Source organism: Zingiber officinale, chromosome 6A (genome assembly GCF_018446385.1).
Source record: "Zingiber officinale cultivar Zhangliang chromosome 6A, Zo_v1.1, whole genome shotgun sequence".
In the NCBI taxonomy this organism is placed as follows: domain Eukaryota; kingdom Viridiplantae; phylum Streptophyta; class Magnoliopsida; order Zingiberales; family Zingiberaceae; genus Zingiber; species Zingiber officinale.
Window position 1 is genome coordinate 56,239,683 of NC_055997.1, and position 22,477 is coordinate 56,262,159.

At 37.7% G+C, this 22,477-nt stretch overlaps 1 pseudogene; it reads left to right on the plus strand.

Annotated features, from left to right (window-relative positions):
• The first annotated feature begins 12,675 nt into the window (after window positions 1–12,675).
• LOC121994817 overlaps window positions 12,676–22,477 on the plus strand; it is a 104,588-nt pseudogene continuing 94,786 nt past the window's right edge.

Consider the following 22,477-nt stretch of genomic DNA (forward strand, 5'->3'; position numbering starts at 1 on the left):
GTAGTTGATTCGCCGTTTCACCTTCCTGCATTTTTTATATTAAAAATTTTATTTAAGAGAAGGTCTCGTTTTGTTACCTTGGCGTCGCTCGTTCCCTCGTGCAGCTCGATCAACTTGTCCCATAGCTCTTTAGCGTTTTTGTATAGACCGACTCTGTTCAGTTCTTCTCTTGTCAATCCGCATTGTAGAGTGTTGATTGCCTTATTTTCTGTTGATGCTTTTTTCTTGAGATCTGCTGTCCAGTCTTCAGGATCCACTAGATTCCCGGCGTTGTCCACTGGAATTTTGTAGGGTCTCGTGATGCTCATCCACTGGTCGAAGTCTGTTTTGAGGTAGACCTCCATGCGCTTCTTCCAGTAAGGGAAGTCGTCCCCGTTGAAGAGTGGAGGTCGCACTGTGCTGAATCCTTCTTGTTGGGACATTCTGTGCACAGGTAAATAACCAAAAAAAACCCAAGACTTGGTCTTGGATTAGTAGTGCGGGAAGAGAAAAATAGAAAGGAATCTAGATTCGTGTTGCACTAATTTAAATTGATTAGAGAAATATTAAGTTAACGAAACAACAGTTTTAAAGTTAATTTAAAAAAAATTCACCCCCTGTCTGATTGGTGGTTGCACCAAATCAGAGCGGTACCGGCTCTGATACAACTTGTAGGACCGTTAGATTCGATAGAGGGGGGGGGGGTGAATATCGATTCGAAAAAGACGAGTGTAAACGCAGCGGAAAAATAAAGTAGACACAGATGTTTTTACTTCGTTCGGAGCCTGTGACGACTCCTACTCGAAGGCCCGTGGTCCTTGACCACTTTCGTTGGGCAATCACTAACAAGTCGAAATATGATTACAGAATAAGTACAGGAAATGCTAGTAATAATAAAGCAATACCGACAAAGAAAAATTAAATAAACAGGAGGAGCACTTTTGTCGGGCGTTGTTGACGTCGCGAAGCGTCGGCGGCAAGACTAGCGATGAAGAGTTCTCGGTAAAATTGATTTACAAGCTCCTGCAGGGCTTCTTTTATATCTTGTTCAGCGCTGGATCCCCAGGCGCTGGAGTGTGACGAATGCTCAAACCAAGATGCTCCACGTGGCGGCGACTTGGTGGATAAAATTCGCCTTCGGCGCCGGATCCTTCCAGGCGCCGGATCCTCGCCCGGACCTCTGGCGCCGGATCTCGCGCCGGACCACCTTGTACCAGAAGACTCCTTTTTCCTACAAAACAAAGTTAGTTCAAGCAAATATACATCAAAACAAATTGTTAGTACAGTTTAAAGTTCAACATAAAGAGTATGACTTAAATTACATCTTCCGAGGCCGGAATCTAGTCACGATCTCGACTTAGACATCCGAAATGGATCTAAGCCGGATCGACGCCTAATGTCCCCTTCCCGGGAACGCGTCCTCACAGTCACTCCCCTCCAGTGACTTACCTCACTTACCTGCCAGATGTCCGGTCAGCCCGTCGACCCGTCTGGACTTCTCGCCAAGCGTCCGGTCAGCCCGTCGACCCGCTTGGACTTCTCGCCAGCTATCCGGTCAGCCCGTCGACCTAGCTGGACTTCTCGCCAAGCGTCCGGTCAGCCCGTAGACCCGCTTGGACTTCTCGCCAGCTATCCGGTCAGCCCGTCGACCTAGCTGGACTTCTCCTGCACACTCGATCAAAGTGTCAGACAACAACAAGACTAACTTAACCTATTTGTCATTCATCAAAACCTAGGTTAAATCGTTAGTGCTAGCCGCACCAACAGGAACTGCTTTCATGTCTTCTATCTCCTTTGATGTCTTCGGAGACATCTCTTTAGATAGAGCTATTCCATGCCTAAAAGGTAAGAAACCTTTCTTAGAATCCTGCATACTAAAACGAGCAAGGATTGTATCTATATATGAAGCTTGGGACAGACACAACATTCTTTTCTTGCGATCCCTTATCACTTTGATCCCAAGAATATGTGCACACTCTACTAAGTCCTTCATATCAAATTATTTGGACAACCATACCCTTACGTCTGATAATGCCTTGACATTGTTGCCAATTAACAAAATATCATCTACGTATAGTACAAGAAATACCACCACGTTTCCGTTACACTTCTTGTATACACAAGACTTATCCGGACACTGAATAAATCCATACGATTGGATTACTTCATTAAACCGGATGTTCCAAGACCTTGAAGCTTGCTTCAGTCCATAAATGGACCGATTAAGCTTGCACACTAGATGCTCTTTGCCTTTTTCAATGAACCCTTCTGGTTGCTTCATATGGATGTTCTCTTCAAGACTTCCATTAAGGAAAGCTGTCTTGACATCCATTTGCCAAATCTCATAATCCATATGAGCAGCAATGGATAAGAGTATCCGGATAGACTTAAGCATGGCTACCGGTGAAAAGGTTTCCTCATAATCGATTCCCTCTTTCTGAGTGTACCCTTTCGCAACAAGCCTAGCTTTGAAGGTTTCTACCTTCCCGTCTGTCCCTCTTTTCCTTTTGTAGATCCACTTGCATCCAACGGCTTTTACACCATCAGGTGGTTCTACAAGCTCCCAGACCTTATTAGAGTACATAGACTCTATTTCAGAATTCATTGCCTTTTGCCAAGATGTTGCATCTATATCTTGGAGTGTTTCATTATATGTTCGTGGATCAGGTTCATGTTTACCCGGGATCAAGTCCGAAGACTCTCCCAAAAACATGAATCTTTCAGGCTGCCTTACAACCCTCCCACTACGACGAGGCACTGTCTATGGTTGTGTATCATGTGTGACACGTGTTGCAGTCTCTTGTGGTACTTCATCTTGTACTGTTGGTACTGAAGTAGACGTGTCCTCTCTAAGTTCTTCTATCACAACTTTGCTACTGGGCTTGTGATCCATTATATAGTCTTCTTCTAAAAACTGGGCATTGGTGCTAACAATGACCTTCTGGTCTTTAGGACTATAAAATAAACCACCTTTCGTTCCTTTGGGATATCCTACAAACACACGAACTTCTGTACGTGATTCTAACTTATCAGCATCTGGTTTTAGCACATGTGCTGGACTACCCCAAATCCGAATATGTCTTAGACTGGGTTTTCGCCCATTCCACAATTCTATGGGAGTAGTAGAAACTGATTTAGAAGGTACTAAGTTCAGAACATACACTGCTGTTTCCAGAGCATATCCCCAAAACGAATTTGGTAATTCTGAATAACTCATCATCGATCTAACCATCTCCATAAGAGTCCTATTCCTTCGTTCTGCTACACCATTCTGTTGGGGTGTTCCAGGTGCAGACAATTGGGATTGAATCCCGGCCTCTGATAAGTAATTCCTAAACTCTCCTAAGAGGTATTCGCCACCACGATATGACCGTAGTGTCTTGATATTTTGACCTAGTCGTTTTTCCACATCAACCTTGTATTCTTTGAACTTATCAAAGCACTCGGACTTGCGGCGCATTAGGTAAATGTATCCATATCTTGAATAATCGTCTATGAAAGAGACAAAATATTCAAAACCTCCTCTTGCCTGGACAGACATAGGACCACACAAATCAGAGTGAACCAACTCTAACACTTCTTTGGCTCTATACCCCTTGGCCTTGAACGACCTCTTGGTCATTTTACCTTCCAAGCAGGATTCACAAGTTGGAAAATTTTCCAACTCTAATGAACCCAAAAGTCCATCGGCTATAAGCCTCTGAATCCTACTTAAGTTAATATGACCAAGCCTTAGATGCCAAAGATATGCTTTGTTCATTTCTAAAGGTTCTTTTCTTTTATTTGAGTTAGAAGATGAGTTATAAATTTCCATGTTTTGCTTTGTGGAAGAAATTGGATTTAAAGTATACAAATTGCCAACTAATGTACCAGAACAGATAATCACTTTATTTCTCTTAATAACTACATCGTTACTGAAAGAAACTGAATATCCATCCAAAAACAGTTTAGAAACTGAAATTAAATTCTTTCTAAAATTGGGTACATAAAGACAATTTCTTAAAACCAAATTCCTATTTCTACTAAAAGATAAGTAGACGTCTCCCACTGCAACAGCTGCCACCTTAGTAGCATTGCCCATGTAGACGGTAATCTCCCCTTCAGATAGTCGTCGGGTTTCCTGGAACCCCTGCAAGGAATTGCAGACATGATCAGTGGCTCCCGTATCTACACACCAGGTGCTGGTAGATAACACCGCTAAACATGTTTCAACAACTAGAGCATGAGATATACCTTTGTTTTGGTTCCTACGAGGACAGTCTGCCTTCCAATGTCCTGCCTGCTTGCAGATGAAGCACTTGCCCTTCGGCTTCTTCATTCCAGCTTTAAATCCCGTACTCTGAGATTTATTCACTTTCTACTTGTTTCCTCTTCTTCTCTCCTCTCGGTTTAGAAGTAGAACCATTTTCAGCATAGTGAATTTGAGAATTGTGACGAAATAATCCTTCTGCCGCTTGAAGTTCTGTCAGTAGTTCCCCTAATAAATAAATCCTTTTATTCATATTATAGTTTAGGCGGAACTGCTCAAAACTTCTAGGTAGCGTTTGGAGGATCATATCGATCTGGGTTTCCCCATCAATTTCTCCTCCAAGGATCTGTATCTCGTTCAGATAAGCCATCATCTTTAGGATATGATCCCTTACAGGAGTACCCTCTTGCATGGTGGTTGTCATTATCTTTCTCATGGCTTCTTGCCTAGAAGCCCTATCCTGATGACCAAAGAGTTCCTTGAGATTGTTCATGATATCATAGGCTGTTGGTAAATCTTGATGCTGATGTTGCAATACATTTGACATTGAAGCCAAAATGTAACACCGCGCCATCTCATCTGCTTTTACCCATTTCCTATGATATTCAATCTCCTCTTGGGTAGATTCACCAGTAGGTGCATCAGGGCACTGCTCAGTCAGTACAAATTTATAGCTTTCAGCAGTAAGAACAATGTCCAGGTTCCTTTTCCAATCTATGTAATTAGGTCCAGTAAGTCTATTCTGTTGAAGTATGATGGACAGTGGGTTGAAAGTCATCCTAAGAATCACAAATAACTTTTGGTCAGAACTCTAAATTTAGAATAATATTGATTCCTCAAACAATACTATTTTAAATTAACCAACACCTCATAACACCGTGAATTTTGTAAGCCACATTAGTGTGGACGTATACAAATTCAACATTTGTAAAAGGAGAGTTTTAACCCATTAATTTTATTATCTTGTCAACCTAACTTTTTGACAAATAAAATTAATAGTTGGTATTATTTGGTCACACAAATAATAGCAGTGACTCCGATGGGGAGGATACTATTAGATGTGTCTAAGTGTATACCATTACTTGACACTAAGTCCATTAATAAGATTATGCCCCTTCCGTTGGGGAAGATCACACGCTCTTAATTAACTTCCTATAGTCATCCAAAAATGGAAGTTTGTTCTAGTGATCCACAAACAAGCTCATCCGTTATGGAGGAAGGCACTCAGAGCTAACGCGCAAACTTGTTTGCATCACTTACAAACCAGTAATGGAGACCATGGGATTTACTTAAAAATCCCTCTCCCACTTAGTTATTTATAAATGAGGAATTTTAACTATGCTAGCCTACTAAGCATGTAAACTAACACATACACACAACACAATATAAAAGCAATAAATAGAAAATCTAATTTTCAACTATTATGGCTTTTATCTCTAGTTGTCCTCCATGTGTTGTCATCCCAAGCTGCTGTCATATTTGGCCACCACCACCGGGTCTAGCTGTCGCATCCATCTTGCTCCTAGTTCCGCTGCGCCTCTGGTCCTTAGAAGGTTCCACGCTTTGCAAGATTCGATCCGCGACATAAATAGAATTTTATATTTTTGATCCTATATTCCATAAAAGGAATGTACATGTATCTAGATCAAAAATAAAATCCTAATAAAACTAAATACAGCTCCTGCTGTATTTTAATACAATCATGCACACACATATAAATGCCCTTGACATGTCCAAGGGTCCAATCACACACATAATAACTAAAAGCCATAATAGTTAGATCCTGCATCCACAAAGTTAGCACATCCTACTATTAACCTGCCTAAATTATGTATGACATGTGCATAATTAAACTAATACCAAATACACAGAGGCAAAACCCTAGCTCTGATACCAATTGTTGGTTGCTACTCGGAAAACCTAGAGGTTCCACTGTACAAAAATTTTGTACAAAGGTCTGAACCTTTTCCTAGCTACCATGTGTTCTTTTAAATTAAATTTTGGATCGCCTGCGGAACTTAACACGTTTGATCCAAAACTTAATCTATTCGTTCTTTTAGGTTTTGACTTGGGTCTCCTGCAGATTCGACCCAAATCACCTTAAGTTATTAATTCCATTAAATATTAATTTCCATAATCGGTTCCCAGTACTGACGTGGCGAGGCACATGGCCTTCTTGGATATGGGAGCAACCACCACCGACTAGACAAAACCTTTTATAGAAAGCTAATATTTAATTTACTAAAATAACTTTAGGTTAACCGAAAAGAATAATCTAATCATAAGGAAAAGAAAAAACAAAAGAACACAACATCGAAAAACATATTCGAAATTCTAGAATCATAAGCCTCTTGTATTTGGTATTTTTCCAAAAATAACTAGTATGATGCGGAAAGAAAAATTACTAGTTATACCTTTTAGAAAGACCTCTTGATCTTCTACCGTATTCCTCTTCTAACCTCGGACGTTGTGTTGGCAATGATCTTCCGAGATGAGAAACTACCAACCACCTTCTTCTCCTCCTAGCTAGGTTCGGCCACAAAGAAGCTTTACCAAGGATGAAGAACAAAACACCAACCAAGCTCCAAGAGATGCAAGCTTTCTCTCCTTCTTCTTCTTCTCCAAGTAGTATCCGGCCACCACGAGAACTCCAAGAGGGATGAAGTATTCGGCCACCACAAGAGGAAGAGAGGGAGAAGATGATGGCCGGCCACAACACCAAGGAAAAGAGGGAGAGAAAATAATAGAGGTTGTGTCTCATGAAGGCACCATCACCCCTTCTTTTATATTCCTTGGCCTAGGCAAATTAGGAAATTTAATTACAATAAAATTTCCTTAATTCCCTTGACATGATTTAATTGAGAAAAATAAAATAAAATTTCCCCAATTAATCTCTAATGGCCGGCCACATCAAAAGAGGTAAATTACACAAGTTTTAATCAACAATTAAAACTTCCTAATTTGTTTCCGGAAATTTTAAAAATTAAAATTTCTCTTTAAAAATCTCTTCATGGTTGATAAAAGGAAATTTCTATAATTTTAATTTAACAACATGTGAATAATTTTTTAAAGAGAAAATAAAATATCTCACCAATCTACAAATAAGGAAAGAGATTTAATCTCTTTCTTTAATGTTTTGTAGATCTTTTACAAGAGAGATATTTTAATTTAATTCTCTTTAATAAATTATATCTTCCACATAATAAAAATTAAAATTAAAATTCCTTTTTAATTTAATTTGGCCGGCCCCCACTAGCTTGGGTTCAAGCTAGGGCCGGCCACCCAATCTTATACCTAGGCCGGCCCTAGCTTGGTTCCCAAGCTAGCTTGGCCGGCCCCCTATTGGTGGGTATAGAAAGTGGGTATAGGTGGGTATATTACTCTATAAATAAGAGGCTACGATAGGGACCGAGAGGAGGAATTGGTTTTGGTCTCCCGATAAAATTAAGCATCCCGTGTTCGCCCCGAACACACAACTTAATTTTATCAATAATAATTCATTCCACTAGAGAACTATTATTGAACTACCGCACCAATCCCAAATTATATTTTTGGGCTCCTTCTTATTATGAGTGTGTTAGTCTCCCCATGTTTAAGATATCGAATGTCCACTAATTAAGTGAGTTACTGACAACTCATTTAATTAATATCTTAGTCCAAGAGTAGTATCACTCAACCTTATCATCATGTCGGACTAAGTCCACCTGCAGGGTTTAACATGACAATCCTTATAAGCTCCTCTTGAGGACATTATCAACCTAGTATCTCTAGGACACAGTTTCCTTCTATAATCAACAACACACACTATAAGTGATACCATTTCCTAACTTATCGGGTTTATTGATTCATCGAACTAAATCTCACCCATTGATAAATTAAAGAAATAAATATCAAATATATGTGCTTGTTATTATATTAGGATTAAGAGCACACACTTCCATAATAACTGAGGTCTTTGTTCCTTTATAAAGTCAGTATAAAAGAAACGACCTCATATGGTCCTACTCAATACACTCTGAGTGTACTAGTGTAATTATATAGTCAAGATAAACTAATAACTAATTACACTACGACCTTCTAATGGTTTGTTCCTTTCTATTTTAGTCGTGAGCTTCTGTTTATAATTTATAAGGTACTGATAACATTATCTTCTGCATGTGACACCACATACTATGTTATCTACAATATAAATTAATTGAACAACTACAACTAAATGTAGACAATTTAACCAAATGTGATTCTTTATTCATAATGAATGTTTACAAAGCTTAGGCTTTCAGTATACACTCCAACATACTATAAAAGGGAATTTTTCTCCCCTTTTCTTGTATCTTTGATTTGTGACTCCTCCCCTTTCCTTGGGGAAGAGTTCTCATTTTTGGGGGAACCCTAGGGCTTCCATCTTCGCCGTTCCACACGATCCATCCACCTCCGGAACAAGGATTTCAAGTAAGAAGACCGGCGACACATTGATGAGTTTTCTCCTCTCTTTATCTTGTTTATTGGGTTGTAGATTGCTATTTTCTTGTCTCTTGTTTATAAATCCTTCGCAATTGAGTAGATTCTCCAAATCTAGGTTATAGGAAGAAGTTGTGATGTAATGTTAATGTATGAACTATGTATTTAGATATTTTCTTGTGCTATGATATGTTTATATCATGTTCTATATATGTGCACCTTATATGTGTTTGACAAAATGTGTGTGGGGTCAATTCATGTAGATGTAGAGTTTTGTTCACCAAGTAGAGGAGATATTCTAGTTTGTTTAACTAGGGATCCTATGATAGAGAGCATCCCTTACTTTTTAGGGTATCATCCTTGAAACGGGAGGCAATTCTCTACAAGGAAAGCTAATTAGAGTTCAGAGAGTTTTTATCAAATTAATGTTAGGAAGTGATTTGTGTAATCTAGAGATTGTATGACCAGGGGGCCCTGTGATAAAGGATATCCTTTTAACCAGACTTTCTAGGTTACCTCTTCTATTTAATTGCATTAATCTACCATTAGAAAGTAAATCAGTTAAAGAGATTGTATGACCGAGGGTCCTAGGTATCCTTTTAACCGAACTTTCTAGAGTTGCTTCATTATATAATGCCATTAGAACTTGGGTAAACTCTCTGATAAAACCCGCGCGAGGTTGTGTCAGACTTTAGTTAGAAGCCTTACACGAATGTAAGAATGGAGTTAGGTATACGAACAATGCATAGAGACATTAACTAGCATCATGATGAAATTGAAATCCTAGCATCTCTCACCACCCCCCCCCCAAAAAAAAATCCAACTTCACCTTCACTCACTTACGCTCCCTCTCTCTACTCTCTACTCTTCTCCCAATCTCTCTCTTCCTAGCATTTGTGAACCAACTCTCAATTGTCTAGACAATTCGCTATGCAAAATTAACTAATGCTTAATAAACAGTCCCTATGGGATCGATATTTTTAATACTTGATGACAATCATCCACTTGTGGTAACATAATAAGTTTTTTACACCGTTGTCGGGGATTATTTTTTATTAACATTAGTTGATTAACATATAAGTTATTATAGACATTTTTTTATTTTTTTATTTTATTTCTTGTTTTCATTATGTACTTTCTTTCTTGTCTTTAAATTCTAAGTTTATTTTTTAAATCAAAACAAAAATTAGTTACGTGCCTTGATTATTTTAGATCTTTTACATGTGTTATGTCATGATTACTCCCTGTGTCTTGTGATTTTATTGCTATTATTTCAGGGGAGAATAGAAATTTTATTTAGCCATGAATTGATATTCTTGGCAACCTAGAGGCTTTAATGTAAAGTATAATTTGGATGACGAACAAATACCGAACATCTACAAAGTATATGGTACTCAAACTCACCCGACTGCCATATGTCATCTCTTCCAAAATGAAGTTGACCTTTCCACAGAACCAATTGATGATATATGCAAGATTTGTGGCAGCTTATCTCATCCAGCTACTTTATGTCACTTCTTCTAAAAGGTTATCACCTCTCCCACACAACTTCAAAGTCTATTCGTTCTTAGTACTTTTTGGCTATGACTGAGAGAATCATCAAACTTAGAACTTTCAACCCCATCACACTTCTGAAGAGGAGGAGTAGTGTTGTTGTAGTTTTGCATTAACGAACTAACTCAGGTTTTGATGAATGACAAATAAGTTAAGTTAGATTTTGTTGTGATTTAATCACTTGATTAAGTGTACAGGAAATCTGGCTAAGTCAATGGGTCGACCGGATAGCTGGTATGAAATCTAGCTAGGTCAATGGGCCGATCGGATAGCTAGTACGAAATCCAGCTAGGTCGACGGGCCGATCGGATAGCTGGTAAGAAATCCAGATAGGTCGACGGGCTGACTGGATATCTGGTAAGAAGTCCAGCTAGGTCAATGGGTCGATGGATAGCTGCCATGAAGTCCAGACAGGTCGACGGACTAACCGGATGTCTGGCAAACTAGTAAGTTAAGATAAATCACTGGAGGAGAGTGACCAAGTGAGGATGCACCTCGATTAGTGGGAAAATAGGCGTCGGTCCAGTTTAGGTCCATTTAGGATCCCTAAGCTGAGACCTTGACTAGTTTTTGGTCATGAGAAGATAGGAACTAATTAATACTACTTATTATTAGTGTACTAACATTTGTCGTGTAGGTTATTATTTTGTTTATTGGACTAATGTTATTTTACAGGACAAAGGAGCACATTTGCCTTCGGATGAATAATGCCCGAAGGCACCTTCAAGCTTGATAGAAGGCGTCTTCATACTGTTCATAGAAGGCGCTATGGAAGGCGTCTTCCGCAGGATAAATTTTGGCCGCAGTTTAGATAAGTACCGGGCTAATCGAGATCAAAGTTGCCTCCTTGGAGGCGCTTTCCATGGCTATGGAAGGCGCCTTCCATGCCTTTTATAAGGCTGTTTCGAGAAGGCATTGAACAACAACACTTATACGAGTTACTGCGCATCCATTTGAAGCTCCGACTGCTCCGGGCTCCTACTATGACTCTGCTACAATGTTGCTGCGTCCGACGACTACTCGAAGGACTTTTGATCATGACAGGCAGACCGACTCTGACATGAGCGCTTTCACATCAATTCCTAAAGTGTCGATAATAAGATTTCTAGTTGTAATTAAATTCTGTAAACGGAAAGTGTAGTCTATTACACTTTTCCGAACTTTCTCTGTACTCGATTCCCTCTTCCAGAGGTACTAGAAGAGATTTTTAGTGAATTACCCATTGATAGGTCCGCGAGACCTGGGTCTTGGAGTAGGAGTTGTCGAAGGCTCCAAACCAAGTAAAACCACTCATGTTTTCTTATATTGTTCGCCCTTTAAATTTCCGCTGCGCATACTCGTGATTTCAAAACCAAAAAATATAAGTTTTTGAAACCATGTGATTCACCCCCCCTTCTCACGTGTGATCGATCCAACAAGTGGTATCAGACCAGGTTCTGCTCTGAATTGGTGCAACCACCAATCAAGCCGAGGGAATCATTTTTTTTATTTTTCGTATTCTATTTGAATTAGTAAAACTTTACCTATTTAGATAATTTTTTCGTTCGATTTTAATTTGAGATTGGTGCAACACCTCTCAAAATTTTCTACATTTTTTATATCTCAAATACTGTTAATCCAAGATCAAGTCTTGGTACCCCATTTTAGTTTTTTTTTTCTACAGTTGGGAAATGACACAACTTGAAGGGTACAACACTGTTCATCCTCTCCTATTCAAACGGTGACGACTTCCCATACTGGAAGAAGTGGATGGAGGTGTACCTAAAAACAAACTACGACCAATGGTTCAGCATCGTCAAAGGGTACAAGGCTCCAGTCGACCACAACATTGGAATTCCAATGGACCCAGAAAATTAGAATCCGGAAATGAAGAAAAAAAGCACAAATTGACTTCAAAGCCCTCAACACAATCCTTTGTGGGCTAACAAAAGAAAAGCCGAACCGCATCGGCCTACACGAAAATGCAAAGGAACTTTAGGACAAGCTCATAGAACTGCACAAGGGAGCCGACGACGCAAAGATAACAAAGAGAGATTTATTTTTTTAAAAAAGTATTTAATGTCAAAATGCAGGAAGGTGAGACTGGCTGTCAACTGCACACGAGGATAAAGGATATCCTCAACAGACTCCATACAATCGACCACCAATTAGAGAACCGGAATCTGATAAGGTATGCCTTAAACGCATTTCCTTGAAATACACTGTGGGCATCCATCGTGGATGCCTATAAGATTTTGAGGAACTTATAAAAGTTAAAATTAGATGAATTACTCTATGAACTAGAACTGCACCAATAGAATAACGTCAAATCCAATAAAGGTCTTGCTCTTATTGCAGGGTCATCAAAAGACAAGTCCAAATCTAAGCTGAAACCTGAAATCGAGTCTGACCTAGACTCAGATGATGAAAAATACCTGGTGAACTTGGTAAGAAAAATGTTCACCAGGAGAAAAAAGAACTTCACCAGCAAGGACCTGAAGAAGATCAACTCCGCCTCTAACTCTAACAACAAAAATGTGACCTGCTTTGGATGCAACAATAAGGGGCACTACAAGACCGACTGCCTGAATCTAAAGAAGAAGAATGCCCTCAAAGCAATGTGGGATGAATTGTTCGGAGATGAATCAGATGACGGAGAACCGAAGCACTCCAACTACCTCGCGCTGATGATTTACAAAACAGAATCGGAGAACAAATCGGAAGACGGGTCCGAACCCAAATCAAGCCACGAGTCTGTACTCATGAATAGGTATACTTTGGATTAAGCAGAAAGTTTTTTAAAGTCATTGCATGCTTGAATAAAAAATTAACTATATCCAAGAATAAAATAAATGAATTAACAAAAGAAAATAACAAACTTAATGAACAATTAAAACTAAGTGCAACGATTGAACCAATTCAAGATGAAATCTCAACTCAAGTTGTAAAACTTGAGGATAATTTTAGATTAAAAAATAAAATAATTAAACTAAAAGAAGTTACTACAAAATTCATAACTAGATCCAAGTACCTCGATATGATACTTAGATCACAAAGAGCTGTGTACAACAAGTTCGGACTCGGATATAAGCCCAGCTCAACTGGTAAGGAACTAGGCCGTTAAATACGCTAAAGCGCAGCAGAAAACATCTAGTTCCTCCAGAAGATCCATGTGAAGGGAAAGAAAATAACAACACATACTAAGTTTTACATCATAAGAAGGTTACACCTTTGATGTGTGCACACGATCTCCCGACAGCTTAGATCTCAGCACGATTAAGTGTCTGTGCCTCTTTCGATATTCACACAAATAAGTGTCTTTGTTTGTCTCACAAACTCACAAAATGGAGAAGGAAAACTACCTAAGGTTGTGCTAGCAACCAAGAAGGTAAGTTTCGGCCAATGCAAGAGAAAGAGAGGAAGAAGAAGAAAAATTCACATTCAAAATGAGAGAAAAATCCTTTTGTACTTTATCCAATGAATAATGAGCATTAACACTCCATTAAGTACCACCTTTGAACTTTTTATTTTGAATTCAATTTCGAAATTGAATGAATAATTAATTTAAAAATTCTTCTAATTCAAGTGAATGAATTAATCTCCATTAATCCTCTTTAGTGAATGAATTCACTTGAATCTAACTCAAGTTTAATTCAGATTTTATTGAATCCATATAGTTAGATTCACTTGAATCTAACTCAATTAATCTCATGCAATTTCAAATTCAATGAATCACTATTTCATTAATTCGAATTGAGTCCTTGAGTCTAGTTTGATTGGACTCAATCCAATAATTAGATCCAATTGAGTCTAACTCAATAAGTCTAATTCGGATTAGATTTAATCCAATAATTCATCATATGAACCAATCTCCAAATCTACTTGTTTTTGTGTGTGACCTAATAGGTTCTCGTAACGTCGGCAATGTATCCAAATCAACATTTATATACATAAGTAATGAGTGACATCTAGCAAGGCATCATTACTACCCAAGTGACGAGAAAGTTGAGATCCGACCTAACCTGTCCGTGGCTATTATCTTGTATGGCTTGGTCCCACTATCCTTGATATCTAGATTGATCAATAAGGCATAAACTGTGTCATCCTCTTATCAACCTTTGTGTTTCTTGATCTCTAAGTAGACACACTCAATCAAATAAGCTCAATATCTTATATTGACTCATTTGAGCATGACCATGCTTTCTTGTGTCATACTAATCAAGGGATCCATAAATATCACTTCCATCATATAGAAGCGATAGATCTCATCTACATCACTCACATCCCTCCGCATAATTCATTACATACCCAGTGATCAACTTTATTGTCCACCTTATTACAGGTGATGTTTGTCGATACCAAATTACACAACTCCTTATGTAGGTAATCTAGTGACTTCAAGTCTAAGAACTATTCATACCAATAGTCACATGAGAATGTTTATGACACTCATATAATGATCCATGAAAAATTCTCATGGCGAGTCATTCAGTACATATTCTCTATATATACTCATGTGTCAACTTGATATCTCATATCCATGACTTGTGAAATAAAGGCATCCGTTAACCTACATGCTAGTCTCAATGCATTAATAATATCTTTGTATATTAATGCTTAACTAGGAATAGTTAAGAGTAGTGTTCTATGTATATCTATAATATCTCACTATCAATTCAAATATTGGTATGTTGTAGATAAGAACCTACTACTCAAGGACATTATTATATTTATTCAATCGACACTAAACTGAAATAAATATAATAACCAACTTTGCCTTTTATTAATAATGGAATACGATACAAAAATGAGCCCTTTACAATCATATCATAATTGGTACTAGGGCTATTACTAATAATCTCTCACTAGCACTAGTGTCAATCACTGAGATATCGAATACCCATTTACCTAGTGTGACCATCATGCTTTATTTGTGCCAAAGCCTTGGTCAAGGGATCCATAATGTTAGTATCGGTCGGTACTCTGCATATCCTCACATCTCCTCTATCGATGATCTCTCGAATGAGATGGAATCGCCATAGTTTATGTTTGGATCTCTGATGAAAGTGAGGTTCCTTGGCCCATGCAATAGCCCCATTATTATCACAATAGAGGTCTATTGGTTTCGCTATACTAGGAACAACACCAAGTTCTATAATGAACTTTCTGATCCAAACAGCCTCTTTAGTTGCAGTTGAAGCGACAATGTACTCAACTTCTATTGTAGAACCAGTGACTGTGTCTTGGTTCGAACTTTTCCAGCTCACAGCACCACCATTTAAGAAAAATATATACCCTGACTGCGATCTGTAATCATTCTTGTCAGTTTAGAAGCTAGCATCGGTCTAACCCTTTACATCAAGCTCTTCATCACCTCTAAAGATCAAGAAATAATATTGAGTTCTTCTCAAGTAATTAAGAATATTCTTGACTGCTGTCCAATGACCTTCACCTAGATCTGATTAGTATCTGCTCATCATTCTTAATACATATGAGACATCTGGGCGAGTACAAAGTATGACATACATGATAGACCCTATAGCAGATGCATAAGGAATCTGATCCATGTGGTCCCTTTCTTCCTTAGAAGAAGGGCACTGATTCTTCGAAAGACTCACACCATGTAACATCAACAGAAATCCCTTCTTGGAATTCTTCATGGCAAAAAATTTAGGCACCTTGTCAATGTATGTACTCTGTCCTAGGCCAAGTAATCTTTTAGATTTATCTCTATAGATCTTAAGGCCTAAAATATAGGCTGCCTCGTCTAAGTCTTTTATTGAAAAATAATTCCCAAACCAAGTCTTCACTGATTGAAGAGTAGGGATCTCATTTCCAATAAGAAGTATGTCATCTACATATAATATGAGAAAGATGATTGTGCTCCCAATAACCTTCTTATAGACACAAGGTTCATCTTTATTCTTGATGAAACTAAATGTTTTAATCACATCATCGAATCAAAGATTCCAGTGTTCTAGAAGCTTGCTCTAATCCATAAATGGATCTTTGCAACTTACAAACCTTTTCAGCATGCTTTGGATCTACAAAACCCTCAAGTTGTGTCATGTACACATCCTCGAGTAGATTTTCGTTAAGAAACACAGTTTTGACATCCATCTGTCAGATCTCATAATCATAATAACCTGCAATAGTAAGTAAAATCTGAATGGACTTAAACATCACAACTAGTGAAAAGGTTTCATCATAATCTATACCATGAATTTACATGAATCTTTTAGCCACCAATTTACCTTTATAGGTATGCATATGCCCATCCATGTCATTCTTCACTTTGAAGACCCACTTACACCCAATGGGTTTAATCCCTTTAGGTGGATCAACCAAAATCCATACTTGGTTAGTGTACATGGATTTCATTTCGGATCTCATGGTCTCTAGCCATTTCTCATAATCTGGGCCCTATACATCTTCTTGATAGGATGTAGCTTCGCCGAGACCAACAAGCACTACATCACTATGGTCAGACAAGAGAAACGAATATCTTTCAGGTTGATGACAGTTCCTATCAGATCTACGTAGAGAGTGTGCTACTTGAACAGGTTATTGCTTTACAACTTCTTATGGTGTAACAAAATCCTGATCCACAATATCTTGTGGTACCTGTTCAATATCCATCAAGGCTTTGATGCTAGTTTGTGTATCTTGAACTTCTTCAAGACCGACTTCACTCCACTAGTTTTTCTAGAAAGAAATTTCCTTTTTAGAAAGACACCAGTTTTGACAACAAACACCTTGCCTTATGTGGGATTATAAAAGTAATATCCCTTTGTTTCCTTGGGATATCCTACAAAGTAGTATTTGTCTGATTTGGGTCCTAGTTTATCTAAGACTTATCGTTGAACGTAAGTCTCACAACCCCAAATCTTCATGAAAGATATCTTGGGACTCTTCCCAGTCCATATCGTATATGGTGTCTTTATAACGACCTTAGATAAAACACGGTTAAGTATGAAAGCGGTCGTCTCTAGAGCATGCACCCAGAAGGAAGTAGGAAGATCTATTTGACTCATCATCGATCACACTATATATAATAAACTACGATTTCTCCTTTTTGATATACCATTCCATTGTGGTGTTCCAGGTGGAGTGAGTTGGGATATGATTCTGCACTCAATCAGATGGTCATGAAACTCTTGGCTAAGGTATTCACCACCTCGATCTGATTGAATCATTTTAATACTCTTTCTAAGTTAATTTTGTATCTCATTCTTGAATTCTTTGAACTTTTCGAAGGATTTTGACTTGTGTCTCATCAGATACACATAGTCATATCTACTGAAATCATCAATAAAAGTAAAGAAGTAATGATAGCCTCCTCTGGCTTCTATTCTGAAAGGGTCTCATACATCAATATGTATGAGTCCTAATAGATCATTAGCCCTTTCACTGTGTCCACTAAATAGAGTCTTTGTCTTGCCTTGAAGACAAGATCCGCATGTCTTATATGATTCAAAATCAAATGAGTCCAAAAGTCCATCCTTGTGGAGTTGGGATATGCGACTCTCATTTATGTGACGTAAGCGACAATGTCAAAGATATGTTTGGTTTAAATCATTAGACTTAAATCATTTGGTATTTATGTTATAGATTGAGTTTTCAAAGTCTAGAATATAAAGGTCATTCATAAGAGGTGCACTACAATAAAACATGTCATTGAAATAAACGGAATAACATTTGTCCTTTATTACAAATGAAAAACCTTTCTTGTCCAAACAAAAAATAGAGATAATGTTCTTAGTCAAAGAAATCACATAATAACACTCTTCTAGTTCTAAAACAAGCTCAGTGGGTAAAGATAGGAATATGTTCCTACAGTGACAGCAGTAACTTTTGCACCATTGCCTACTCGTAGGTCCACTTCGCCCTTTGTCAACGCTCTGCTATTTTTCAGTCCCTGCACATTAGTACAAATGTGAGACACACATCCGGTATCTAATACCCATGAAGAAGAAATTGATACATTGACTTCTATAACATATATACCTGAGGTAGAAGTCTCACTTCTCTTCCATTTCAGTTCCTCTAGGTACACCTTGCAGCTCCTCTTCTAGTGTCCGTTCTTACCATAGTGGAAGCAGGTTCCTTCCTTAGCAACCCTGCCTTTGGGTTTCAGTGCATGAGTATTGCCCTTGCCTTTGGCTTGGGTCTTATCCTTACCTTTAGGCTTCCACTTGCCTTTGCCCTTAGGCACCATCAAAATGGTACTAGGCTTTGCCTTCTTAAGGTTGAGTTCAACAGTTCTCAATATGCTCAACATCTCAGGCAGTAGTTTGTCAATTTCATTCATGCTGTAATTTATGACAAATTGAATATAGCTATTGGCCAATGACTGTTGAATAAGGTCAGTGGCCAATTCTTGACCTAGTGGAAATCTCAACTTTTGTAGATTCTCCACATACTCGATCATCTTGAGCACATAAGGCCCTACGGACTTCCTTCTTACATTCTGCATTGAAACAGATCCTTGGAGATCTTAAATCTCTTATGTCTTGCTTGTCCTTGATATAGTTGTCTAAGATGTTCAACCATATCATAAGCATCCATGTTCTCATGTTGCTTCTGAAGCTCAAAGTTCATGGTGGCGAGCATAAGGCATGACACATCTAATGCATCATCTTGATGCTTCTTGTAAGCATCCCTATCAGCTCTAGTGGCAGTAGTGGGTGGTGCTTCGGGAATGGACTACTCTAGGACGTATAATTTTCGTTCTTGCTTGAGAACTATTCTCAAGTTTTTGTACCAGTCTAGGAAATTAGCTCCATTAAGCTTGTCCTTATCAAGGACAAATCACAAAGAGAGAGTGTTCGATGTATTTGATGACATGGTAATCTACAACAACATTATAATGCAGAAATGAGTATCATACATCAATCATTTAATTAGGTCTTTAATTAAATGATTCTCCCACTGAATTATAAAGTTTGGTAGGAGCAAGTCATGGTTATGGTTTTACCCACACTACTAGCTCCAAATCCAATCGTAATGACATACATGTGGAGCAAGATTCATATTATACCTCATCTTGAATTAGCTTTAGCTAATCGCCCAAGATTAGTATAATTTGAATTTCATATTATGGGATATGCCTCTAAGCTCTCAATCCAAGTGAGACAACTTAGTTAAATCGCACCCAAAGTTTAATAGTCAGACATCACAATTGTCCTGTCGTGCTCTAGCAAGATAATTCGTGTCACTTTACTTTGTCAAAACCTGACTACAATTGATCGAGCTAGAAGTAAGTACTAAACTTTGGTAGACATATATTAAAAAGACCTACTTATGGTTAAATTAAACATGTATCGAATACAACCAAGGCACACATCACATATATGCATAAATAAAACGTGACATGATTATGACCCCCATAAACTACGATCTTCTCAAGCCAATGAGAAGACCGATAAGTCAACCTAGGTCAAAGCAACTTCTCCAAGCGCTTCCTTAGTTGTCGTGTGTTGTTGTCCTTCCTTCCTTTTCACCCGTCGTCCAGTAGACTAACTTCTTTCTAATTTGTACATTACAAAATCTAAAGAAACTCGAGTTACATTCTAGTGTAGTCTAAAATTACAACAAGAATGAAAAAGATGAAGGCACGACACGCAGGCCATATTATAAATTACAACATCACACGATCACATTGGGGTTAAAGGGTCATAATCATGCACCATGTCATTTATATTTACAATATCCTTATAACATAAATTTACTATGATTTCAACAACAAATTATGAGCTCATGTTATTCACAACATTTTGGTCGAGACCACCTTGTTGCTCACAACTTCTCTTGGGCCGAAACTTAGAAATATATATCTATCAAACAAAATGGGTTATAGCACTTGTTCATAACAAGTATAAAGATGCTATATCCTTTAGTTTGTACATATACTCATTGTTAAGATAGTTAACAGAATATTGGATTATAAAAGGGATAAGTTGATCTTGGATTTGTTTGTTTAGAAAAGGTAGCGAATTTATTTAAGATAGTTAACAGAATATTATAAAAGGGATAAGTTGATGTTGGATTTGTTTGTTTAGAAAAAGTAGCAAATTTATTTAAGATAATTAACAGAACATTGGATTATAAAAGTGATAAGTTGATGTTGGATTTGTTTGTTTAGAAAAAGTAGCAAATTTATCTAAGATAATTAACAGAATATTAGATTATAAAAGGGGATAAGTTGATGCTCTGTTTTCCCGTGACTTAAACCATTCTCTCCTTCTCTTTTGCGTATGATGGCGGAGCTCGGGCAGAAAATGAAAGGGAGTTAGGGTATCATCTCCGGTGAGCGGCCAAGGTCCTAGATGCCCTTTTTGTTCGGTTGTGAGTCCAAGAATCAAGGTAAGTGCTTCTCACCTGCAGTAGGAGTAGTTTCGGACCTTTGTTCTTCTTGAATTCGAAGCATAAGAAGCGCTTATAGTGCAGATTTTTAATTAAGCTTATAGTGCATATTTTAATTAAGCTTGTAGTGCAGATTTTTAATTAAGCCTATAGTACAGATTTTAATTAAGCTTATAGTGCAGATTTTTATGTAGGCTTATAGTGCAGATTTCTTAGAGCTTAAAATGCATATTTCTTTAGAGCTTGTAGAGCAGATTTTTGGTGGAATTTATAATGCAGATTTTTGGTGGAACTTGTAGTACAGATTTTTGGTGGAACTTATAGTACAGTTTTTAAAGAAAAATATTATAGTGCAGTTTGGTTAAGTATTATAGTGCAGAATTTATGTTTGCATAGTATGCAGAAATAGTGTAGCATAGAATGTAGAATCTTGATTAGTATAGTATGCAGAATTTTGACTAGCATAGTATGCAGATTTTAGATAAGCTTAGTATGCAGATTTTAGATAAGCTTAATAGACAGATTTTAGTTAAGCTTAATATGCAGATTTCTGTTTAAACTTGTATGCAGATTTTGTTTAAGCATTTCAGTGTTAGAATTTGTTTAAATATTTCAGTTTTGTAAGAAGCATTCTTTTAAAGAAAAGAAAAGAAAGAAAAGGCCGAGGCCTTAAGTAGATCCCAAAGTCAAGACTTTAGGGGTTTTAGGCACACAAGGTGCTAAAGAAAATGCCGAGGCATTATATAAAAGTATTAAAAGATAACAAGTATTTTACTTTTATCAGTGGCACTGTGTTGGACTCTCTGTCCTTGGGTTGGGCTCCCATAGTCGTCCCTAGGTTTAGATAACCTAGTAGTAACGGCTCGGCCGACGGTCGTCGGTCGACGACCATAGGGTCGCCAAATGGGCCGCCAAATGGGTCGGGTCGTTACAAAAGAAAAAGCACAGTTGCCGGGCCCAAGAAGAAGTTGATTATTATTTTGAAGTATTATAAGTATAAGTTTTTGAACAAGTAAAGCAAGTTTTACATAAGTATAAAGTATTTAAAGAGTAAGTCTTTAAACAAGTGAAATAAGATTCAGAAGGCGTTTAGAATTCAGTAAGCTTAGTTCTTTATGCTAGCATGATTGTTTAGATTTGCTTTACATGTTTAGCATTCCAGTACGCCTTGTTTCTTTCACTAGTAGATGAGCATGAGTAGATTTCCTTTTGAGCATTCAGTTTTAGATTTCAATATATCCTCATGCATATCGAGATTTTGTGAGTTAGATAGCGCTTACTAAGCAAATTTTGCTTATAGACTACACTTCCTCTTACTGCAGATACAGGAAAAGAAAAGATATAGAAAGGAAGGCGACAAGGAGGTGTTCGAAGGATGTGTGATGTCAGGACTATAGAAGCCTTGGGATTTAGCATAAGAATTTATTAACAAAGAGTTGAGTAGAATGTATTAGATGAGTCATTTAGTCTTCCGCTGCTAGTTAATTATAAGTTTTGAGTTCTCTGAGAGTTTTAGGAATTACTATCAATATGTGAACAAGGATAGTTAAGTAAAGTTAGTAGTCCAGTAGCGCTCCGCCCTCGCAGACTAGTAGCAAGGAGGGTGGGGTGTTACAGTTGGTATCAGAGCAGTTCCTATTCTCCAGCATCACACATCAGCACCATCTTTGCCGTCTTCAAGTAAGAAAGTATTTATGTTTTTTTCTTCTATACTTTTCTTATTATTTGTAGTATAGAGTATTTTCTTAGAAATGTTTAAGTAAGATAGAAGTTCTTGATTTCTTTTGTTTACATATGTATATATGTCTAGAAAGCATAGGGACAATTTTAAGTTTCTCTACATAACTAGATGTCAAGAAGAGGACGCCCCCGTACCATTAGGACCGAGCACAG